The 16,936-nt window shown below is 41.0% G+C and overlaps 1 protein-coding gene across 2 annotated transcripts in view; it reads right to left on the minus strand.

Moving 5' to 3' along the window:
- The window catches only part of LOC118923012 (placenta-specific gene 8 protein-like), a 56,410-nt gene extending 46,893 nt beyond the window's left edge, over window positions 1-9,517 (minus strand). For both annotated transcript variants that reach the window (XM_057502403.1, XM_057502402.1), the window contains exon 1: window positions 9,078-9,517. The gene's annotated coding sequence lies outside the window, so the exon portion shown is untranslated. The remainder of the gene's footprint in view (window positions 1-9,077) is intronic.
- Between the last annotated feature and the right edge of the window lie 7,419 nt (window positions 9,518-16,936).

Genomic DNA, 16,936 nt, shown 5'->3' on the forward strand with positions numbered 1-16,936 from the left:
CTTGGAAGAATTATGATACTCGGTAAATTTGATATGAGGCACGAATTCTATTTAAGGGTTGTAATTAGGAAGGAAGAAGAAAAGCTATAGAAGTAGCAGGCGGAAGAAAACATGGGAAGATTGATTACTTCTTTGATATATCTTTTTGTAGAGTAACTTCAGCATGTATAGGTTTTAAGCTACTACTTAAATTGCGCACACACATTAACATAATAGGAGTATAGTTACATAACCAAAGCATATCTGTAATTACCAGCCATCTCCAGTGAAACCAAGAAAAACAGTTAGGCACCTTAGGCATTTGTGAAAACTTATCTATGATGTGGTGGATATTGTCCAACTGAACTTGAACAGTCTGAGAGAAATCAGACAAATTAAAACAACCCATTCCTGGGGAATGTTCACATCCCTTATGTTCTTTTAACAGTAAATAGTCTGTAGTTGTAAGATTTTGGAGCGCTACAATTTGCACTTCTCCTAATTCTTGGTTGAGTTCCAACAGTATAGATCCAGTCAAATTTGTTGTTTTACTGTATGCACAGGCCAGCTTAGATATCTCCTTCATTCCCATGGCAAGTCCAGGAGCTGGTGGGATGAGGGCATCTACAGCTGTAGCAGTGCGTGGATCTTTGTTGGGGTTTCTTGATGATCATCTTCTGGCATGAGTCTTCCAGAGAGTGCTGATGTTGGAAGTTCTCTTTCATATCGTATCTTAGTTCATTTTCGGGGTAGCCCAATTAGGCTTTGATCTTCTGTATAAACGCAAACAAACCCTTTGCCTACACTTGTATATGCCCTTTATACCCTTGTGTAGAACTCATTGGAGGTTACCACACAGGAACTGTCCTTTTTTTTGTTTTGTTTTGTTTTGTTTTTGGTATCACTAATCTACACTTACGTGATGAATATTATGTTTGCTAGGCTCTCCCCTATACCAGGTCTCCCCTATAAACCCCTTTACAGTCACTGTCCATCAGCATAGCAAAATGTTGTAGAATCACTACTTGCCTTCTCTGTATTGTACAGCCCTCCCTTTTCTCCTACCCCCCCATGCATGCTAATCTTAATACCCCCCTACTTCTCCCCCCCCTTATCCCTCCCTACCCACCCATCCTCCCCAGTCCCTTTCCCTTTGGTACCTGTTAGTCCATTCTTGAGTTCTGTGATTCTGCTGCTGTTTTGTTCCTTCAGTTTTTCCTTTGTTCTTATATTCCACAGATAAGAGAAATCATTTGGTATTTCTCTTTCTCCACTTGGCTTGTTTCACTGAGCATAATACCCTCCAGCTCCATCCATGTTGCTGCAAATGGTTGGATTTTCCCTTTTCTTATGGCTGAGTAGTATTCCATTGTGTATATGTACCACTTCTTCTTTATCCATTCATCTATCGATGGACATTTAGGTTGCTTCCAATTCTTGGCTATTGTAAATAGTGCTGCGATAAACATAGGGGTGCACTGATCTTTCTCATACTTGATTGCTGCATTCTTAGGGTAAATTCCTAGGAGTGCAATTCCTGGATCAAATGGTAAGTCTGTTTTGAGCATTTTGATGTACCTCCATACTGCTTTCCACAATGGTTGAACTAACTTACATTCCCACCAGCAGTGTAGGAGGGTTCCCCTTTCTCCACAGCCTCGCCAACATTTGTTGTTGTTTGTCTTTTGGATGGCAGCCATCCTTACTGGTGTGAGGTGATACCTCATTGTAGTTTTAATTTGCATTTCTCTGATAATTAGTGATGTGGAGCATCTTTTCATGTGTCTGTTGGCCATCTGTATTTCTTTTTTGGAGAACTGTCTGTTCAGTTCCTCTGCCCATTTTTTAATTGGGTTATTTGTTTTTTGTTTGTTGAGGCGTGTGAGATCTTTATATATTCTGGACGTCAAGCCTTTATCAGATGTGTCATTTTCAAATATATTCTCCCATACTGTAGGGATCCTTTTTGTTCTATTGATGGTGTCTTTTGCTGTACAGAAGCTTTTCAGCTTAATATAGTCCCACTTACTCATTTTTGCTGTTGTTTTCCTTGCCCGGGGAGATATGTTCAAGAAGAGGTCACTCATGTTTATGTCTAAGAGGTTTTTGCCTATGTTTTCTTCCAAGAGTTTAATGGTTTCATGACTTACATTCAGGTCTTTGATCCATTTTGAGTTTACTTTTGTATATGGGGTTAGACAATGGTCCAGTTTCATTCTCCTACATGTAGCTGTCCAGTTTTGCCAGCACCATCTGTTGAAGAGACTGTCATTTTGCCATTGTATGTCCATGGCTCCTTTATCAAATATTAATTGACCATATATGTCTGGGTTAATGTCTGGATTCTCTAGTCTGTTCCATTGGTCTGTGGCTCTGCTCTTGTGCCAGTACCAAATTGTCTTGATTACTATGGCTTTATAGTAGAGCTTGAAGTTGGGGAGTGAGATCCCCCCTACTTTATTCTTCTTTCTCAGGATTGCTTTGGCTATTCGGGGTCTTTGGTGTTTCCATATGAATTTTTGAATTATTTGTTCCAGTTCATTGAAGAATGTTGCTGGTAGTTTCATAGGGATTGCATCAAATCTGTATATTGCTTTGGGCAGGATGGCCATTTTGACGATATTAATTCTTCCTAGCCACGAGCATGGGATGAGTTTCCATCTGTTAGTGTCCCCTTTAATTTCTCTTAAGAGTGACTTGTAGTTTTCAGAGTATAAGTCTTTCACTTCTTTGGTTAGGTTTATTCCTAGGTATTTTATTTTTTTTGATGCAATTGTGAATGGAGTTGTTTTCCTGATTTCTCTTTCTGTTGGTTCATTGTTAGTATATAGGAAAGCCACAGATTTCTGTGTGTTGATTTTGTATCCTGCAACTTTGCTGTATTCCGATTTCAGTTCTAGTAGTTTTGGGGTGGAGTCTTTAGGGTTTTTTATGTACAGTATCATGTCATCTGCAAATAGTGACAGTTTCACTTCTTCTTTACCAATCTGGATTCCTTGTATTTCTTTATTTTGTCTGATTGCCGTGGCTAGGACCTCTAGTACTATGTTAAATAACAGTGGGGAGAGTGGGCATCCCTGTCTAGTTCCCGATCTCAGAGGAAATGCTTTCAGCTTCTTGCTGTTCAATATAATGTTGGCTGTGGGTTTATCATAGATGCAGGCCCCCATTTCTTAAAGAGAGCTGAAGGAAAATATGTAAAATCTGTGAATGTCCTGGATTGCTTAATACTTCATAAAACAGCATTTGAAAAAGATGTGGTAAGAATTGTGAGGAACATAAAAGTTATAGGATAAGTAGATAAATTCTTTTAAAATAAAAAAGCAAATTTCTTCCTAATGAATTTTTTTCCAATAAACACTTAGATTTGAAATAATTTGGAAGAAAAGTTTCTGTAGATCAGAGCCACTATTAGCTGAATGGTGCCTTTATAAAACTTAGAGTGGCCCTTTCCTCTGAGGAGGAGTATAGTCCTAACCTCACGGGTTGGCAAAGGAAGTAGAGCACAGACTAAATTCAGTCCCCCACTCAGCCCTCAGCAGGTTGCCTTTGGGCAGTAAATATCCTGCTTGCTAGTGCACAGTGGCCTGCTAGAGATGCCATTTCAATGCAGAGTTTCATTAACAGTCTGACTTCGGACAAACACCTCATTAAGACCTCAGTTGTCTCATATAGAAAGGGGAAGGGTCATTAATGATCTCCAAGGTCCTTTTTATCTAAAAAATGCCATGCTCTAGGGGGCCAAGCAATTATTTTAAAGGTCATGGATGTTTTCTCATAAAAGTAGAGGAAGTAAGTACTGGCCACAAGAAGGAACAGGTCAGAGAAGTGGAAGTGACATGAACTCATGGGAAAAAAATGATCAGGTTATTCTAGTGCTCATGATGCGGAGAATTAGACATGATCAGGTATATGTCCTAGATGTTAGTAGTACAGATCTAAAATATTTTGATAGAGGGTAGGAGTCCCTGGACAGAGACCCCCCGAAGGGAAGATTACAAGTATTTGGGAGAAGTGCATCAAAATGTACTCCTAATCTTGTAAACAAGAATGATCTTGGATAGGAAGAAAAGGGAGAATTATCTAAGGAGATACACTTGGCAGCCTAGTAAATTCTCTAGTTCACTCAGATATCAAAGGAAACACACAAAAGATGGAAGAGGATTAAATTCCAAGTGTGGCCCTGAACTGAAAGGCAATTGTCAGAAGTCCAGTCCTCAGAATGATGTGACGCTTGTGAAAAATTTCAAAGGCAATAAAAAGGACTTCAAAATCAAATTTATTGCAATGTAATTTACATACAATGAAATGCATACTTTTAAGTGGACAGTTTGATGAGATTTGACAAATGTATACACCCGTCAAAATACAGAACATTTCAACAGCCTCACAGTTTCCCTGTGCCCCTGTGCAGTCAGTCCTCTCCTAGCCTGCTCCCAGGAGACACCAACTTGGTTTCTGCCACCTTAGATTGATTTTTCTGCTTCTAGAAGTCCACGGACATAGAAGCATACAGTCTGCATGCCTACCCTTTGTTTTCTCAGCATAATGTAAAAAAACTAAGAGTACAGAAACAGTAGCTTGCCCCTTACAACCAGGGGTCCTGAGTTAATCAATGAGTAAATGTGGAATCCCTTTATACTGGGTCAGAATGCTGCAAGTAGAAGGAGGGAAAATACAGCCAATGATTCTGTACTACCTTCCTAGGCCGACAGATAGTAACTGCACTGGTGGGGATGAGGATTTAAAAATATGGGTAACTGCTGAACCACTGTGTTGTATACTTGAAACCAATATAAGATTGTGTATCAGTGATATTTCAACAAAAAAAAAAAGATGAAGGAGGACTTTGAGATTGTGGGTGTAAAGACTATAGAGCTCAAAATTGGTGGGTTCAACCTCATTCTTATCATGATAATGATAAAACTTCATCAGACTACGGCCTCTGCCACCCAAACTTCTACCATTTCCCCATTGATAAGGGGGAAGGAGGGGACAGTAAGAGATTATTCAAAAGTAGTGTGGGACTTTTGTTAAGGGTTGGTTTCAGGGCTTTGACAATAGATGTCGTATGAGGAACCCAGCTGCATATGTTTATACTATTTGACCAAACCAAGTGCGGCTGAATGTGGACACGCTTTTCTATGTCTTTTGAGAAGTTGGGAAGGACACTTAGAATTGAGAAATCCAAGATATAACCTGCACTGGGGATGATGGCTCTAGTAGCAAAGAATCTGAGACCTTGCTTAATGGACTTCAAAGATTGCAAATGTGAGCCATGGCGAGAACACCTGACAATGTCCTGTGGTGGAACAGGAGCCACGTGTGAGACTTGACTCTGATCTCAGGGCCACAAGCCGCATATCAGATTTGCTATTGAGAAAGCCAAAGAAATCTTCAAGGATGACAACCAGGTAACTATGAATATTCTATACAAGGCATTAGAATTTCACAAGAGAAGACTTTGCTCAGATGGGGAAAGTGAACAGGCACCAAACAAGAATTTCAAGCCTGTTTCGAGACCAGGAGACATGGAGTCCTCATCTCACTGTGTCCTCTGATGTGAGCAGTGTGGCTAATTAAGGTGTCAGTCAGGACATGGTGAAGCATCTTGAGATATTTGAATATTCCTGCCACCATGGAAACCCGGACCTACCTCTGGACCACTTACTGGGAGGGGATTATGAGAGAGAATGAAGAGAGAGAAGTAGGAACCTCTAAGTCGTCCTTGGGTAGAAAAAATTTCTCCTCCCATAAGTAGTTATATGTGTATAAGTGTGTTTCATATGGCTAATACGATTTCTTCTGTAACCCCAATTCTCTAATATAAGTTTCTTACAAAAACTTTCTCAGAAATAAGGTAGGGATTTTACTAGATTATGATTTGAGGACTATCTTTTCTTATAATGGTATGAAAGATAGTCTCCTACTTGGTCAATTATTCCATTAAGAACTTGATGTCCTATCTCCTTTCTTTGTCCCCACAAAAAAAAAGATTGGATTTCTGTATCATTAGCTATCTTCCCAGCACACAAACCTTAAAGAAAGAGAGCTTCCTCTTTTCCCTCCTATGAAGAAAAAGAAAATCTGGACTAGGAATAGGGAGATTGGAAAGTCCTATTAGGTCCTATGACAGAGAAAATATAAATATGGCTGTTGCCTCCAGGAAGTTTATAATTAATTTATATTGATTTATAATCATAATCATAATGCATATTGAAACATTTTTATCAGGCTAAAGACTGTACTAATGGATAGAAACAGACTATTTTTTACTTTCTTTCAAAATTATTTGTACTGAAATGTTAACCAATCCCTAGATTTTACCTACTACTTCTAAGGAAGCATTTTCAATTTCACATTAATTTATTCTAACAGCAATGTTAAGTATAGGGTAAGTTGATTTGGTATGATCAGAAGAGTCTAAGACCCAGCGTTTAAGTAGGCATCTATATTATTGGAAATGATATTAATGTAAGGATTAAATAAGACAAAGGGACTTTAAAAAAATTTCTTTGCGTCTGACGCAAACTGAGATTAATATATACAACCTATGTCTACCTGGCTTTATCCTCCCTCCATCCCTATCTTGGAGAGGGTGATCGCCTAAAATTCAGCTATTTGCAAACAATTTTTCTTGGGAATGTAACACTAACAGAGTTCATTGCTTTTCTCTAAGTTTTAGAACAAAATCTGAGGAAGTACGATAAGACCATCGCATGCAAACTGCTTCAAAAATGTAGGCATTTGCCTCCAGCAGCTTGAGGTAGCAAATACAAACTCTTATTTTTATGGTCCATTCTTTGAAATGGACACTAAAATGCTTAAATTTGTAAAGGGAACTTTTTCCCAAAGAGCATATACATACAAACTTTATTATTGACTTACTTTTAACATATGAGCTTCAGCAACTTTTCTAGAATTTCATATTTATTCTCATTTTCATGAGTATTAAAGACATTCCATAACTGTGAAATAGTCAACTGATTTAAGTCTAATAAATACCTGATTAAAGTTACATAGTCACTAACATAAAGCAATTGTGGTGTTTGGTGTCCACATACGGTCCCTGCAGGGACCATCTCCAGAATGAGGAATGAAGCACAGAATTAGTTTCCAAGACCCTCAGCAGACAAACTCAAGAGGGGAATTTCAAACCAGATCCCAGAACCTGGGCTCAGAGGCAAGTACCCAAGTGAGGGCTCCTGTTGCAAATTACTGCTGTAGTCTCAGAATAAAATGGGTATTGGATTCCCCTCAAGTTGAACTCCCTTCTTTAGCTGTTACTCAGAATGTGAGCCAGGTAAGTGACAGTGAAGAACTGTCCATAATTTGTGAAGAGTTGGTATTCAGGGGCAACAGCAGAAGGGCAACTTTACAGTTTCAAAAGCCTCTTATTATCCTCCCTGGTTTGGGTTTATTATTTCCAGACCAAGTTATTATACAAGCCAGTCTGCAGTGGAACAAGCTGGAGAAGATCTGAATTCACTAAGAAGTTCTCTAGAAAAGAGTGGCAAATTTGTTTAAAAGCAACATTTTGAAAATTTATTTCTGTGTGAAGGGAGTGTGTGAAGGCGAAGACCCAAGGTCAGACTTGAGCAACAGAAGATGGTTGTAAAGGTATGCATATCAGTGAGGAGAAGAAATGTCGCTCCTGAAAGGGGAAAAGGGGGGAGAGGAAGAGAAAGTGTAGGATAAGCAGCAGAGAGGACAGCAAGGTAGTGCAGTGCAGGCCAATCCAGCACCAAGTGTTCGTGGGTTTGCACAGCGCTATGGCCTGCTCCAGCTGGCTCAGGAGAGCAAGTCGTGCCACCCTATCAGTGATGCCATGTTGATAGCCTGCAATAACCCACAGTAGGAGTGTTTACATCACAGAAACTGGCAAACACTCCACATTAGAGCTCCCCAACTCACCTTCCTCCTAAAGCCTGTTTCCCAGAACAACTGTGGGTCTGGGGCAAGAAGCCAACATAACATCTGCCTAAATACTTAGAAGTTCAAAGTCTGGATAACTATTAAATAAAATATATTCTACCCTCCTACTTGGACAAGCATACTTTTAGAAAGACCTGGAAGGGTAGGTTCAAATTTAGCGTTACCAGATTCCCTGGGTTCCACAACAGAGTATGGAGAGAGACAGCTGGCTCCCTGGCAGCCACTCCCTGGCCTGTAGATAGTTTCTTTTGTTTCCCCACTGTCCCATTCCACACTGCAGAGGGCCTTGTGTGCACAGGTATGGATGGCCTATGCTGCAGATCTAAGCTCTATCTACACCCCATCCATAAAACATGTGTCCCTTTGGCACTCTCAGGGACTATGGGTGTGCATTCCCATTGGGCAGCCTGCTCACAGGAGAACCGAACAGGAAAGAGGCTGCGCAAGCCCTGAAACAGGCTCAGGGCTGAAGAGCAGATAGTTCTGGGGTCTCAGGCATCGACCATGGTGTAGAAGAGGGTAGCCAGGACCCATGTGGCTGTATCTCCTCAGCCCCACAGCCTCCTTTCCCTGAAGGGAGAGCAGTCAGAGTAGGGTCAGAGTAAGGTGCTCTAAAGTGCACAGCCCAGCATAGGCATGCTTCTGCCAGGTCTGAGGATGGTATGTTCTGGGCACAGTGTACTCCATTCTACATATCCTCGAAATTCTAAGCAAATTCTACAAAAATTGGGAAATGCCCAGGATACTAGTTTTTTCCCCTAGAAACTGGAGAAGGAATGGGTTCTGAGGCCTGGGTTGATGCGGACTGAAAGAGGCCATACATCTGAACACAGTGAGCCTGAGGAGTTAGCGGTTTCAGCTGATGTTTGGCTTCTGAGCACTGAGTTGGCAAATTAATTCCTCCACCTGTGCTTCAGTCCCTGCTCTCGCGGGGGCCTCAGTCCAGCAGCCACCCTCTCCCTCCTCATATCTCCCACCCTTATTCGCTGAGGAGCCTTCCTTTAAGCACTTGTATATGCTCACATTTCTCTCATTTGAACTCAACAAGAAATAAAAACTTCCTTAGATTGGTCCTCCACTGTCAGCTCTTGTCCCACTTCTTTCCTTATATTCAGAGCCAAAATTCTTGAAAAGCTGCCTCTGTTTCTTCCCTCAATTCTTACCTTAAATCCACCACAGTCTGGCTCTTGCTGCCACCACATCATCCAAATTCAGAGGACACTTTCCGGCCCTTCCCTTGCTTGACCTCTCTCTGGCACCGGAACTATTAACTGCTCTTTCATTCCTGAAATGGCCCTCTGTGGCTTCCAGGACGTTGCTGTTCTGGTTAGTAATAGCCACCACACACGTCCACCTCCTCAGCAGGCTCTCTTCCTTCCCCGTGCACTAACGGCTTGCTTTTTTTAAAGGCTCAGCCTTAGCCTCTCTGATTGTCTCACTCCATCCTCTCTCCCAGGGTAATCACCACATGTGGATGATTCCCAAACCTTTATCTCCAAACCAGATCTCTCTCTTCTGATGTCTAGGCCTGAACATCCAACTCGGGGCCCACCGGAAATCATGCAGCCACCTTAATGCAGTATATCTGAAGCTGAACCCCTTTGCTTAGAAAATGCCTGTCCCCCAGCTGCCCAAGCCAGGCATCCAGCTTACTCTGGGCATATCCCTCTCTCTCACTGAGCTCAGACTGGACATGCTGCAAACTGGCCTAAGTCCAGTTGCTGTTAATGAATTACTGGGAGATGTTGAAGGCCTTCGGTATAGGTGAGGGCTTTGTTTTGTTGTACCAAATTTACTAACTTGGTCCTCTAAGCTCAGCTCTATCCACTAGGTATCATACTAGTTGAGATAACGCAAAGATGATATAAAGAAGACCAAACAATAATACAGTAGTTTAAAGCAACAGTCTAAGGCACACATTTCAAGTTGGCAGGTGGCTCTGCTCCAGGCAGGCACGCGGGCCTTCTAACATGGTTCTCCACCATCTCCAGTGCCTTCTGTTCTCTGCATGGCCAAGGTCCTAGCCAAATGGCAAGAAGGGAGGCACGCTTATAGTCTTAAGGTTTAGGCCTAGAAATATAGGCACACATTCTTTCACTCACATCCCATTAGACAAAATGTAGCCATCTGACCACACCTATCTGTTCAGTAGGATATATGTGTGTTGCAGCCGTGCCCCTAGGAAGAAGGGCAGATAGATATTTTGGTGGACACCAGTAGTCTCCACCACTGGCACAGTGTCAAATACCTTGCATGCAAGCATTAATCAAGCAGATGCAGTAATAATCCAGAGGCAAGTTCAGCTCACTTTCTAGTAAGAACAGATAGCAGAATCTTCAGGTCCAGATCACAGGCAGAGCCAGAAGACTACTCTGAAAGCAGAGGGCTGCTGGGCTCATAAATTCATATATTCCTAAACATATAAGGCAAAGAGGGCTCTACAGTATTGCTAGTTACACATACCATATCTTAAATACCACTTTTCTGCGCTAAAAATCATTTCTAACATTTCTTAAGTTTATTAACAGTTAGCATATTGACATGGCAATAGTTGAACCACTTATAACTGGTCCTCTAGAATACAGAGTCCTGAAACAGGCATTTCAAACATACTCTGGAGAGTAATTCCTGATTAGGGGACTTCAAATACTGAATTACTATCTCTAGATTGAACCTAACAAACACGTGTGTATCACATTGTTCATGCTCTTGATACATATTGAAAACATTTACACACACACACACACACACACACACACACACACACACACACAGGAAATAGAGAAGACTAGGAGTCAGAATAGAGACGGTAATTATCAGGCAGGGCCCAGTTATCAACATACAAATACTCCCAGAGGGATTCTATAATTCAGGATCTTATGAAGATGACAAAGGGGTTTAAACATGATTGAATCCATTCTGCACTTTACACCACTTCCAGTTCCTCCCCTCTAAGGAACTGCCCATAACAGCTAAACTCTGTGGCCAGGGGAATATTTCTGGGATGGCCCGGATCCTCTTTTCTGTGTTCCACAGGCTCTCATCCCCAACTATTTGGGGATGTCCACTTCCTGTTTCTGGGTCTTTATTATAAGTGAAAGTGGTTCTTAGTTTTTGGCTTCATCCTTGTCTCACAGTATCATCTTGGACGCCTGGACCCTCCTTGATTCCCTTGCGTGCGATTGCACTGCTGCCTATGAAGGGGCAATAAGACTGGCGGTTAAAGCAAGGACTCTGGATTCTGCTGAAGGAGGGCATCACCATTTACTGCCTGTGTGACCCTGTATCCATTATCCAGCTTCCCTCTTCCTCCGTTCCCTGTCTGTAAGATGAGTTGTAACTGCAAAGAGCTTAGAACAGTGCCCGGCACACAGGAGCACTCTAAGGGTGTTGGCTATTACTACTAGGTTCTCCGGCAGGACAGTCAATTGGGAGACCTGAGTCTACTCCACTTTATTTCAATTTAAGAAGTAAAACAGTAACAGACGCTTTTATACTTTATCATTCCTAACGTCATATCTACTACCGTCCCATTAAGTAGCCACAGGTGCACAATCAGATGGCTGCTGAGGCTGTTTTGAAATTTAAGATGTTTGAACCTGTGATTCCAGCATAGAAAAGAATTACTTTTCTCTTGTCCTTTATACATGGTCTCTTTTAAAACAATCAAATGATTATTAGCCTTTCTATCTGAAGGAGTAAAGGGGTAAGAAAAGAGAACTGAAAACCTTTTTTTAAAGAATCAAAGTTCAGTGGACACAGCTGTTGAAAGTTTAAGAGTTTCCACATTGCTTGTGCATTAATTATCTACATACTATTTGTTCATCTTAATAGTTGTAGCTTTTACTGGTGTTATGCTCTGTTGAAAACTCTGAGGAAATTATTTTGAAATCAAGTTTGTTTCTATCAGACTTTATGTGATCTAGGGCTGTAAGCCTGCTTTCCATTAACTGTTTATCCATTGAGTTTATGGTAAATATTTTACCATCTTCCTACTGGATTCAAAACTAATGGCTAAAAGATATATAACATTTAGAGAGTAATTTATCAAAAAACAACACATAAATAGATTAACACACTTGATTCTATCCTGAAGTAGAGCCCATATCACATAATATCTGAGCAATTTTTCTGGTTTCCTGTACTCCAAGGCAGTGCGGCTGCTGGAACGGTGGCCGGATTCCTAGATCATGGGCACCTTAGTCAGCCCAGGATTTCCCTAGTTGTAGCACAGGAAGTCCCATGGGCCAGGAAATGCCTCAGTTCCAGAGGACATTCGGTCGCCCTTGCTGGGAAGTAGGAGGCTTTCATGCCAGCCTAGAAAGGCCTGGGTTTATTGGCACAGTAGCTCCATGGACAGACAAGCACCTGGTACTGTCTTCTATCACAGGTTCCTAGGAGCCTCTTCTCCCACAGGAGAAACAAGGAGAAGCAGCCGTAACAGTTTCCTGCAAAAAACTGCACATTTGCTGCCTAGGATCTGGAATGCCGTGTGCACCCACACTGTGGTGAGTGGTGGCTACACTTACATGTCATTCAGACCAGGGTTAAGAGAACCATGGTTAAGCGTAGTGGCTGGGACTCAGATTCCAGCTCTGCCCCTGTGAGGCTGTGGTCAGGACAGGCCATGACTCCTGGGCCACACTCTTCATTCAGGGAACATAGAGTCTGCATTCACTGAGGCTGAGAAACTGGGAAAAGGCAGTAACCTGGCATAGCGCAACTCAAGACCGGTTTTTGGCTACCAAGCCTAGAGTTTTCCCAGTAACACTGATCAAGCCATATGGCAGGCAGTCCATCTATTTTAATCAATTAGCCTCTGCCAAAGATCTTGGCAAGCCAAAGCTTTCTGATTAGTGATACGTCCCTGCCACCTTTTATGGTAGATGTGCTCACACAGCTTGTCTTTGGCAGTCAAATCCACTACTGTGGGATCCCCTCATCCCACTGAAGTCAGCCAACCTTTCTCAATGGTTTTATCCCCTAGTCATACCCAGCCTATAAAAAAGAGCAGCCACAGTTTTCAAAGGGTGAAGATGCTTTAGTGAAGAGTGTTGTCTTCCGGGCCTCTTCCTGAAACGTAGCTGGGGGCTGGATGTGCAGTTGCAGATAAGACCCATCCAACATTCCTGTCTCCCTAAGCCTTTGGATTCCGTCCTCCACATCATGCCAGGAAAGCACTCTAATAAGTGCACTCTTATCAGTGAGTTTGGCCTGACCTGTGTTACACTCCATGCTTCTTGTTCTGACATCGTTAGAATGAATTCCCACAATGCTCCCCAAATTCCTGAATGATATGCACGAGAAAAGTGTGGTGGCCCTTTTGGCAGGTAAATTATGTCTTCCTATATCATAGTGTGTACCTGTCCTGCTGACACACACTGAGATGTAACCTTAGTTATACATCTAGTCACATAGGGGGTGGTTGGGTCTTAAGGAGAATGAAAGACCCCTTTCAGGACATCTGCCCCAGTTGAGGTTTTCACAGGCATTTAAGCAAAGGAAGGCTAGTTTACTTGGACTTATTTGCAAGCTTCAACAGGAAAGAGAGGTTCAGAAACTATAAATTCAACCATTGTTTCAATTCAGCAACCCATACAACTAAATTCTGTGCTTAATTTTCAGCAATATCAGTCCTCTATGTAAAAAGAGAAATTCCTCTCAGGCTGTCATGGAAGACTTCCAGTTCTCCAACTGTGACTTGAGCTGAGTTAAAAGATTTGAGTTTGTCATTTTCTTTCTGTAAGCTCTCAAGTGCCCTCAGAAAACTCAATCTCACACCATATTTCTTCATATTCCTGGCAGTCCTCACTGGCTGCCCTAACAGTTACGGGCAACAACTACTTGGGCTCCAAAGCCCCTTGCTTCAGTTTGTACCTCTTTATAATCAAACTCAGGTGACAGTGATTGTGGTGGCCCAGCAGGCTGGAGATCACCAGCTTCCCATTTCTCACAGGCAAGGAGTTCTGCACTGCCCTCAAATCAAAGGGCAAGACCAAACCAACCACCAAATCCAGTCTTTTCAGGTCTACCTCCCAAGGTGCTCCCAGAACCAATTCTGTATCAGTCAGACTGTGCCAGTGAGAGGCCAAGCATAATTTAAACAGGATAAGTTTAATAGGAAGAGTTATTAACTAATGCAACTATGAGGAGTAAGGAAAACTCTAAAGAATACCCTAGGGCTGGGAAAAGTACCCAAGGAAGAAACAAACTTGGAAGTGCAGCACCCTTGCCTCAAGCTGGGACACAAACCTTGGTGGAGAAGGAGTGGTTGCAGCCTACCGGGTGATGGCCAAGTGGCTGGGTGGGTCTCATGAGGTATCCTCAGAACCTAGAACAGTGCATGGTGTATAATAAATTAGATATTTAATAAATATTGTAGTTGATAAATATTAATTATATGAATGGCTGTAGGTGTTGGAAAAGGGGTGATTCTTCTAGAATGGAAGTCCACACACAGATTGACAGCAATAGAATTTCAGCTCCTAACTCAATTAGCATGCCAATAATGTGATTGCATTTCGATTCTTCTCAACTTGATGAAAATGACTTCTACTTTGTGTGTGGTATAATTAACACTGCAAAATTCACCTTTGCATGTGTGTGTACAGTTCTCTGAGTTTTGACAAATGCATACAATTGCAATCAAGATATAGAACAATTCCATTCATCCACTTCAATTCCCTCAAGCCCTTTTGTGGTCAACCTTTCCCCTGACATCCAGTTTCTAGCAATCACTGATCTTTTATCTATTCCCACAGTTTTGCTTTTTCCAGAATGTCATAAAAATGGAATCCTACAGTACATTGCTTTTGCATCTGGCTTCCTTCACTTAGCATAATCCATTTGAGACCCAATGATGTGGCTGCATGTATCAGTAGTCTGCTCCTTTTTATTGCTGAGTAGTATTGCACTGTACATATGCACCACAGATGGTTTACCCTTCACCAGTTGAAGGACATTTTTCTTTTTATTGAAGTATTGTTGATGTATAATCTTATATTGGTTTCAATTATATAACAGTGGTTCAACACTTAGCCATATTATTAAATCCTCACCCCCACTAGAGCAGTTACTATCTGTCAACCTAGGAAGATGTTACAGAATCATTGGCTATATTCTCCATGCTGTACTACTATTGCTGTGATCTATTTATATTATAGTTGAGAATTTTTGCGCCCCTTTATCATCCTCCTTATCCCTCTACACCAGCGTTCCCCCATAGTAACTGTTAGTCACTTCTCAGTGTCTCTGAGTCTACTGCTATTCTGTTCATTTTGTTTTGTTTTCAGATTCCAGAAATAAGTGAAATCATATGGTATTTGTCTTATGTCACATGGCTTATTTCACTGAGCATAATACTCTCTAGATCCATACAGGTTGTTGCAAATAGCAGGATTTCTTGTCTTTTTATGGCTGAATAATATTCCATTGTGTCTATGTACAGCCTCTTCTTTATTCATTCATCTATTGATGGACACTTTGGTTGTTTTCATATTTTGGCTATTGCAAATAATGTGGAAATAAACATAGGGGTGTATATATCTTTTCAAATCATGGATTTTGTTTTCTTCTGGTAAATTTCTGGAAGTGGAATTACTGGGTCATATAATATTTCTATTTTTAGCTTTTTGAGGAACCTCCATACTGCTTTCCACAGTGGCTGTACCAATTGACATTCCCACCAACAGTGTAGGAGGGTTCCCTTTTCTCTACATACTCACCAACACTTGCTATTTTTTGTCTTTCGGACAGTGGCCATTCTGATTGGTGTGAGGTGATACTTCACTGTGGTTTTGATTTGCATGTCCCTGGTGATTAGTGATGAGGAGCATTTTTTCATGTGCCTGTTGGCTATCTGTATTTGTTTGTTGTAGAAATGTCTGTTCAGGTCCTCTGCCCATTTTCTAATTGGGTTAAGTTTTTTTGATGTTGAGACAAATGAGTTCTTTACATATTTTGGATGATACCCTTTATCAGATAAATCATTTATAAATATATTCTCCCATACTGTAGGTTCCTTTCTGCTTTGCTGGTGGTGTCTTGTGCTGTGTAGAAGCTTTTTAGTTTGATGTAGTCCCACTTGTTCATTTTTTATTTTGTTTCCCTTGCCTGAGGAGATGAGTCCAGGAAAAAAATTGCTCATGTTTATATTCAAGAGATTTTTGCCTGTTTTCTTCTAAGAGTTTTATGGTTTCATGTCTGACATTTAGGTCTTTGATCCATTTTGAGGTTACTTTTGTGTATGGAGTTATAAACAGTAATCCAGTTTCATTCTCTTACATGTAGCTGTCCAGTTTCCCCAACACCAGTTATTGGAAGAGGCTGTCTTTTCCCCACTGTATATTCATGGCTTTTTTATTGTATATTAATTGGCCATATTTGTGTGGGTTTACATCTGGGTTCTCTATTAATCTGTCCTTTTGATCTATGAATCTGTTCTTGTGCCAGTGCCATACTGTTTTGATTGCTGTAGCTTTGTAGTATAGATTGAAGCTAGGGCATGTAATATCCTCAGCTTTGTTCTTTCTCAAGATTGTTTTGGCTATTTATGGTCTTTTGTGGTTCAATATGAATCTTATGATTATTTGCTCTAGTTCATTGGAAAATGCTATTGGTATTTTGATAGGGATTGCACTGAATCAGTAAACTGCTTAGGGCCAGATGGACATTTTGACAATATTAATTCTTCCTATCCATGAGCATGGGATAGATTTCCACTTATTTGTGTCTTCTTCAAGTTTTCTCATGAGTATCTTATAAGTTTTCAGGGTACAAGTCTCACATTTCCTTTGTTAGGTTTATTCCTAGGTATTTTATTCTTTCTGATGCAGTTGTAAATGGAGTTGTTTTCCTGATTCTCTTTCTACTAGTTCATTATTAGCATATAGGAATGCAACAGATTTCTGTGTATTGATTTTGTATCCAAAACTTTGCTTAATTTAGTTATTAGTTCTAATAGTTTTTTAGTGGAGTATTTAGGGTTTTCTATGTATAATATCATGTCATCTGCATACAGTGA

This window comes from Manis pentadactyla, chromosome 5 (assembly GCF_030020395.1).
Source record: "Manis pentadactyla isolate mManPen7 chromosome 5, mManPen7.hap1, whole genome shotgun sequence".
In the NCBI taxonomy this organism is placed as follows: domain Eukaryota; kingdom Metazoa; phylum Chordata; class Mammalia; order Pholidota; family Manidae; genus Manis; species Manis pentadactyla.